Raw genomic sequence first — 8,425 nt, forward strand, 5'->3', positions numbered from 1 at the left:
ATGAAGAAGGGCCTCAGATGATGGTTGCAGGGTCTGAGTAGGTTCACATGGACAGAGGTGGCCCTTGAGATATTGTGGTCCTGAGCTGTTTAAGGCTTTATAGGTCAAAACCAGCACTTTGAATTGGGTCTGGCAGCCAGTGCAGCTGGGCCAGGACGGTGTTATAGGCTCAAACCGTCTTGCCCCAATCTGGCCACTGAATTCTGCACCAGCTGAAGTTTCCAAACCACCTTCAGAGGCATACAACACGTTGCAGTACCTGGCTGCCTCCTCCTCTGAGCTCAAGGCCATGACAGACATATGCATTCCAGTCCACATCCATTTAAAGACACACAGACAAACCAGATACCATCATATCGTCTCTTTTCCATCTCCTTGGTAACCACACATCTAGATAATACACTTTACTAAGCATCCTTGTAAAGTTAAGGGAGGGAAGCATAAGCTGTGTGATTGGACTACAACTCCCATAAGCCCTGACCATTGCCCATGCTGGCTGTGGCCCAGCAACACGCCCCATCCCTGACTCCAAACAATGGTGGATTTCTAATTTGCTGATTTCACCTCGGTAACAAGACCCACCAATTTGGAACTCCAAAATCCGGAGAGAAATTTGGAGAATTTCAGGAGTATTTCTCTACCTGCTGACTGGATGAAGGTCAAAGTGCAAGCCTTCCTCAGCTTCCTGCTTCTGTGCTGACAATTGTTTCTTGGAGATATACAATGTGGAGCTCTGGCTTGAAAGTTCAGATTTGAATCTAGCTCACGAACCAGGTAATTCAGGAACCACCATTGAGATGTTCTTCAAGTGGAAGGTTTTCTTCCCCCCTCTTAAGGTACCCATTATGAGTGCAGGCATACACAAACACACATATAATCAATGAGTAAATCCAAGCATATGGCAACTTGTTCCCTCTTTTGCTCTGCCGTTCACTTGACATGTTAATGCTTAATAGGAACCTCTCCTGTTAAATATTCATTGGCCAAACTATCAGTGGGTAAAGCATCACAGTTTGATTTAATTTTCCTGACACCGTTCATTCACAGCAAAATGAACTGTTTCGAGAGAATGAAAATTGCATTTGCTGAAGGCGTTGCAGTTGAATTACTTATTTTGAGGTCAGCACCACAGCCTGTTCATAAGGGCCAGTTAATATTCCAGTCCCCAAGTGGTGTAGCCATGGACATTTCAAAGGGAAACCTGTTTTGTAGTTTCAAAAATCCAGGCTTTTAGTGGAGAGCACCAGATGTGAGCGAACCTGGCATATTTATCTTCTGCTTTTTCATGTTTTTGGTGAGCGTTTGTGAAAGGAAGGCATACCGTTTGTTATACACCACTGATTAAAAGTAAGAGGTGAAGGTCAGGAAGAAATCACAGGTTTAATCTAGGTGAAGGAAGATGATATGGGTGCTGTGAGTCATCAGACTCAACATGAAGTCAGTCATGTCACTAGACCTTCTATGATATAAATAAGATAAAATAAATTGTAGCGAATTAGCCTGAGACATGTGGCACTGAAGGAAGGGGGGCTTTAACCCTTTGTCCCCATCATGGTTCTGATCCAGAACACGGTCCCAGTGCTGTTTGCCCCAGGAGGAAGCTCTACTCCCCGGAATTACCGTATTTTTCGCTCTATAACACGCACCCGACCATAACACGCACGTAGTTTTTAGAGGAGGAAAATCCGTAGGCATGCCACCCGTAGGCATTCCCTCCATAACACGCACAGACATTTTCCCTTACTTTTTAGGAGGAAAAAAGTGAGTGTTATGGTACAAAAAATACGGTAGATTGTGAAGGGGCAAATAGTTAAACGCCCCTCCCCCCCCGGTCCATCACAACAATCCCTATCTGCTTCATCTCACTTTCTCCAGCAGCTGCTGCTTATTAAAACCAAATCACGGATGGGTTAGTGACATGATTGATGCCATGAGCAGTATGATGTAGAAATAAACATAGCTTTGGGGAAAGTGCCTTCCATCTTTCCAGAATGGAAGGCAAAGGCAGCTTATTGACTGGAATCCAATGGCACTGCCCTCTGAAATCCCTAGAGCCATTTCACAACTAGTTTTTGTGGCTGTTTTTGTAAGTCAAAAGGGTAGGTATATGAGATATTGATAGTGTGTGTATACACACGAGAGAGAGAGAAAGAGAGAAAGATTAAGAAATTCATTTTGACTAAGAAAAAATGAATATCTCACAAGTAAGAGAGTCTGTCATGTTGTATTTTGGACGGAAGCAAGGACAGCTTCCATGTATTGTTAGGACTCCAACTCCCATCAGTCCCATTCAACCTGGTCAACGATCAGGAAAGATGGGAGTTGTATTTCAACAACTTGTGCAGTTGACACACTGGTGACCCCTTGTGTAAATAATACTGAGCTATATGAACCTATGGTTAGACTGGGAACAAGATGGATTCCAATGTGCTCGCCCCCTCACCTGGTGAACACACACACACACACACACACACACACACACACACACACACAACTTGAAAGTCTCTCCTCCCCCCTTTTAAGAAGTGGTTGCCTGCAAAATGCACAAGCTTAGTCATCTACATGGACTGCCATGGTCCTGGTCTGTGGAGCAAAGAAACAGAGAAAAGATCTTGAAGATAACCTTTGATGAGAGAAAGCAGTTCAGCTAGAATCCCTCTTTTTGAACCCATGCTTGAAACAAAGGTTAGAAGGCTGTCCTTTGATAGCCCTTCAATAGAGGACTATAAATTAGGGCACATTCACCCCCTGCCCCCCAAAGAATAAAGATGTGTGAATGGGGTAGATATGTGAAAAGAACCATGTGATTTTTGCCACCAACATGAAATCCCATTAGACTCAAGCTGAAAATTGCTGAAAATTGTAATTTTTGACACCTAATACAGAGAAAGGAAGTCTCAATGGGTCTCATACTAAATTACAACCTGAGACCAGTATAGGCCTTGAAAATCGGGCGCATTAAATGCCTTTGCTTGCCCAGCCAATCATTTTAGCCATGTCAGATTTTCTTCCTGAGATTTTGACTTGGCCTTCTTTGACTCTAGCTTTGGAAATAGTTTTCCCTAGCTCCTTCTCTCTCTCTCTCTTTTTATAAAAGGATGAGCCTTCCGGCTGCATGGAACAGAACTCAACAGCAGAGGGCGGCTGCTATCTGTGAAGGGGCGTCTCCCTGAGGGGTTTTTGGAGAGGTGCTGAGGTGTTTGTTTTGACTGGGGGGTGAGGACGGCAGAAGGAGCAACAGCCCACCTGTTCCATATAAAGCAGGCTTAGCCGCGGATACAAGGGTTTCTGCCCTTGAAATTCTGAGCAAAGCTTATAGACTTTCAGTCAGAAAAGTGACAATCCTCTGTGGTGCAGCCCATGCCAGACATTTTGCTCTCTGAGGTATAGCAGCAAAGGAGACCTCACCAAGCCAAGGTGCACACTAGAGCAGTGTTTTTCAACCACTGTTCCGCGGCACACTAGTGTGCCGCGAGATGTTGCCTGGTGTGCCGTGGGAAAAATTAAAAAATCCGAAAGATATATTTTTTTTAAAGTCTAATTTTCGATTGGGGCGCCGTCCCCGGAGGGAGGCGGGCGAGTCGGGCGGCGAGATGCGGAGCAGCGGCGAGGAGAGGCCGCCCAGCGCGGGGCTCTCGCCGTCTGCCTGCCTGGCTGCCTGCGAGCTCGGCGGGCAGCGCCTCCGTCCGCAGCGCCCGCCTCGCGGCTCTCATTCCCTGCCCCTGCCAAAGCTCACCCAGCCAAGCCGCGCTCTCCTTCCTGCCTCGCTTTGCTGCCTCTCCCCCCCCCACCCCCAAAGCTTGGAGGTTCCCTGGCGCCAGCCTGCAGGTTTGACCCCCTTCTCACACCTGTTCGCGCTCCTTGCACGGAAAGGGGCAGATGGGGAGGAACGGGGCTCGCCGCTGCCTCCGCTCGCCCTCCCCCCTCCTTCGTGCGTCCCTCCCGGTGTGACGCTGCGCGCTGATGTCACGGGGCTGTAATGTGGTGTGCCTCGAGATTTTTTTCATGAGAAAAGTGTGCCTTTGCCCAAAAAAGGTTGGGAAACACTGCACTAGAGTATTCAAGGCTACTCAGGTGTTGTTATTGTTGTTTTGGCACCTGAAGCAGAGAAACGCATACATGCCTCTTCCTCCACCCTGACAGTAAAAACTCAACAAAAGTCTGTTAAAGAGCTTAACAGCTTCATGACACCCAAAATCAGTCACCTGAAGTGTTTGACTCAGTTTACCTCATAACAGCCCTGCTGTTGTGCCTTTTTGAATAATATCTTCTTCTGGTAAGGGTAGTCATGTGCCCTTCTTAACACAGGACAGTCCTCTATTTTAAGCCATCCTCTGTTTGAAGAGCTTCCCAGTTTGAGTCTAGCTTAAAGATGAGGAGCCCTAAGAAATGAGAGCAGCAGGGGCCTTGAAGGTGCCATCAATAGGGAGCACCTGTCACCCAAGTCACCTGCCCACAGACTTCCCCTCTATGTTTAGAAGTAAAGGTAAAGGGACCCCTGACCATTAGGTCCAGTCGTGGCCGACTCTGGGGTTGCGGTGCTCATCTCGCTTTACTGGCCGAGGGAGCCGGCGTACAGCTTCCGGGTCATGTGGCCAGCATGACTAAGCCACTTCTGGCGAACCAGAGCAGCACACAGAAATGCCGTTTACCTTCCCGCCAGAGTGGTACCTATTTATCTACTTGCACTTGATGTGCTTTTGAACTGCTAGGTGGACAGGAGCAGGGACCAAGCAACAGGAGCTCACCCCGTTGCGGGGATTCGAACCGCCAACCTTCTGATTGGCAAGTCCTAGGCTCTGTGGTTTAACTCACAGTGCCACCAACATCCCATGTTTAGAGGTATTTCATTTCTATTTAAATTACAGTGGTCCCCTGGTTCTCAAACACCTTGGTTCTCAAACGCCGAAAACCCGGAAGTAAGTGTTCTGGTTTTCAAACATTTTTTGGAAGCCAAACGTCCAATGTCACTGTCTGCTATTGTTTCCGGGGCGCCTGCACCAATCAGAAGCTGTGATTTGGTTTTTGAACATTTCGGAAGTCAAATGGACTTCCAGAATGGCGTAAGTTTGGCGCTTTTGTTTTTGCTGTTTATTTTGCATTTTTGTTTCTGAGGCTTTTTTGGTTAATTTGTTTTTGTGAGTGTGTGGAATCCAGTTCAGCTACTGATTGGTTGACTGTGTGAATGTGGAAACAGATAAAAGCCCCCCCCCATCCGAACAATGACTATTATCAGTGCAGGTAATAAAAAATAATAATTTTAATTTTTATCATTAATAATAATAATAATAATAATAATAATAATAATAATAATAATAATAATAATTTATACCCCATGCCCAGCCAAGCTCAGGGCGGCTAACAAGCAATAAAAAAATAAGTTGAATGAATACAACTTAAAAACAAAATTAAAATACAACATTAAAATATTGAAACATTAAAATATTAAAATGGAGCCTCATCACAGGAGGAGAAAAGAAAAAAGAAAGAGGGGGAGGTAATCAAATTGGCTCCAAGCCAAAGGCCAGGCAGAACTACTCTGTCTTACAGGCCCTGCGGAAAGAAATCAGATCCTGCAGGGCCTTGGTTTCATGAGGCAGAGAGTTCCACCAGGCTGGAGCCAGTGTTGAAAAGGCCCTGGCTCTGGTTGAGGCTAATCTAACTTCCTTAGGGCCGGGACCACTAGGGTGTTGTTATTTATGGACCTTGAGGCTCTCTGTGGGGCATACCGGGAGAGGCGGTCCAGTAGGTACGAGGGTCCTAGGCCATGAAGGGCTTTAAAGGTCAAAAGCAGCACCTTAAATCTGACCCTGTACTCCACCGGGAGCCAGTGCAGCTGGAAAAGCACTGGGTGAATATGAATTTTTAATAATTCCAGTAATTTAGCTTTAGTATGTATAATGGGACATGAATCCAATATCTCCATTCAGATCAGGTCTCTCCATAGTTTTTAGTTTGGTAATGAGTTGTAATTCAGCAACTTCTCTTTCAAGTGTATTTCTAAAATTCTTCTGCAATAAGACAGCTACTTTAAGATCCTGTATAGAATGCAGTTAGAAGCTAATTTTGGTCATCTATCCCTTTAAGAATCCCTTGCCCTTCCCTGTGGAACCAACTGGCCATAACAGTCCTCAACAGTTATAAGGCTGAAGTATCTGACGAAGTGTGTATTACACACGAAAGCTCATACCTTGAAAACTTATATTGAGCTGATCTTTAAGGTGCCACTGGAATTATTAAAAAAGATTTTTTCGTCTTATTATTTATTATGACTATGACAGATCAACATGGCCTTCCACCTGAATCTGGTGTCATTCGTAGCTGACCTCTCCCCCACACACTGTCATAGGCGACTTATTCCAGTTTTCAACTTCAGCTTTTGATCTCAAAACGTTTTGTTTATCACAGCTGATTCCTCTGTTCGTCTTGATTGGAATCGGAGGGACCGGCCTGTGCACCATGCGCCTTGCTCTTCGCAACCCTGATCTCAGGTAAGTGCTACCCCTCAGGGCAGGATCAGCCCTTGGCATGGTGCTGACAACTGCCATCCCCGCAAAACCACGTCACGTGCTCCCTGCCTCCCAGTGGCCCCTGGGTGTCCTTCACTGATGGATGCCAGGCAGCGCTTTTGAATGGGACCTCAGCTGGACTCCCATCCGTGGCAGCTGCCCACTACTTTACGCAACTCAGAATTAGCCCCAGGGATCCGTGGCCTGAGAGGATGGGAGTGAGCTTGGCTTCTTTTCAGAAGCGACACTGCCACTGAAGAGCGTCTGGGGACCCAGTGGCAGGGACTGGTGGCCTGGCTGGGCCAGGCTGATAAGCACCCTTCCAAGCTCCTTGGGGGCAGAGCTTTTGCCACTTCTTTAAGTGTTGCCATCCTAAAGCGCCACCTGAATAAAATATTATCTGCTGGGCTCCAGAGGTAGTATAATAATAATAATAGTTATAAAACAAATTATAAAACTACAGTAAAACATTAGTGTCAGCTTCTTCGCTTTAGAGTAAGAATACCAACCATATAAGCATTGCCATTCCTCAGCTGAGTTGTATCCAAGGCATTGCAATGAGCGGTAAAGCATAGCTAAATGAGCTGCGCCCCCCCCCCATTGTGAGGGCTGAGGGTGTGATGGTGATGCCTCCCCAGCTGCTGCCTTTGTCTGTGGGTTGACTGTGATGCCACAAAAACATTTGGCAGCTGAGCGGGTATAAATGTGGGCCAAGGCGCAAGCCTTGACAGTTGCCCTTCCCAGAGAGAAATGGGCAGCTCGGTGGCACTCAGCCCTGGTGGTCTCCTGCCCCGTGGCAGCAAGCTGGCAAGCGGAAGGAGGCAATCGGCTGGTGCTGGGATGCTGTGGAGCAAGGAGAAGGCAAGTACAAAGTTGACTTGCTGGTGGGATCGCTACCGGAAGGCGACGGATATTCAGCTCTGAAGCTGGTTGATGTCTGGCAATGGACCTGGCGAGGCTGTAGCTGGTGGGTGGCTGTTGGAAGAGTTGGCGTTCAGGCTAGTGGATGCCGCGAGGCTACGCTGGCTGAGATGGATGCAAAGGGGTTTGGAAGCCTTGTTTGTTAACAGGCAGCCAAACAGAGGAGGAGTCTGGGGGGACGCTGTTGGATGGAGCCATCCCACTCACGTGTTTGCCTTTGCCTTACAGGGATGTCCAGAGCCGGTGAGGTTTTCCCCAAGTCCAGCCTTCAAAGTCATGAAGAAAACTGCAGGACGTCCCAATTTACGTTGGAGAAATGAACATGAAATACTGGGAGTGAACAATGGACAAGGCCGTGGCCATACCTGAGAGAAGGAACTTTGAAGGAAGACTGCAGGCGGACATCTGCTGCATTGCAAGTGATGGGGCAGTGGGGAGAGAGAAGAAAATGAGGGAGGAAACATTAGGCTACATTAGGCGCACCCGCACCGTCCATTGGAAGTGCTATGAAGACGCTTTGAACAGGAATGGCTTCCCCTCAGGGATTCTGGGAACTGTAGGTGGTTAAGGGAACAGAGAGTTGTTAGGTGGGTTAGGCTTAGTCTTAGGGGTAGGGGTATGGATTAGGAGTAGGGTCGGCGTAGGGGTAGGGGTAGGGTAGGGGTATGGATTAGGAGTAGGGTAGGCATAGGGGTAGGGTAGGGGTAGGGGTAGGGGTATGGATTAGGAGTAGGGTAGGCGTAGGGGTAGAGTAGGGGTAGGGGTAGGGTTGAGCTGGGGTAGTGTTAGGGTTAGGGTTCCCTTCTTGTCAGGGAACTCTGGGATTTGTAGCTCTAGTTAAGGGTTAAGGGTTAGCGTTAGGGTTAGAGTTAGGGTTAGCGTCAGGGGTAGGGGTAGGGTTACCTTCTTGTCAAGGAACTCTGGGAATTGTAGCTCTGGTTAAAGGTTAAGGGTTAGGGTTAGAGTTAGGGTTAGCGTCAGGGGTAGGGGTAGAG

The 8,425-nt window shown here is 47.4% G+C and overlaps 1 long non-coding RNA gene across 2 annotated transcripts in view; it reads left to right on the forward strand.

The window, feature by feature from the left end:
- Window positions 1-8,038, forward strand: part of LOC309521568 — a 503,597-nt gene extending 495,559 nt beyond the window's left edge. Inside the window, exons 2-3 of one of the 2 annotated variants that reach the window (XR_014214720.1) lie at window positions 5,887-7,381; window positions 7,669-8,038. This is a non-coding gene — a long non-coding RNA (uncharacterized lncRNA). Of the gene's footprint in view, window positions 1-5,886; window positions 7,382-7,658 lie in introns of both variants that reach the window. The other variant, XR_014214721.1, reaches the window with a different exon arrangement.
- The last annotated feature ends 387 nt before the right edge of the window (window positions 8,039-8,425 follow it).

Source organism: Podarcis vaucheri (genome assembly GCF_965113315.1).
Source record: "Podarcis vaucheri genome assembly, chromosome: 16".
NCBI lineage: Eukaryota > Metazoa > Chordata > Lepidosauria > Squamata > Lacertidae > Podarcis > Podarcis vaucheri.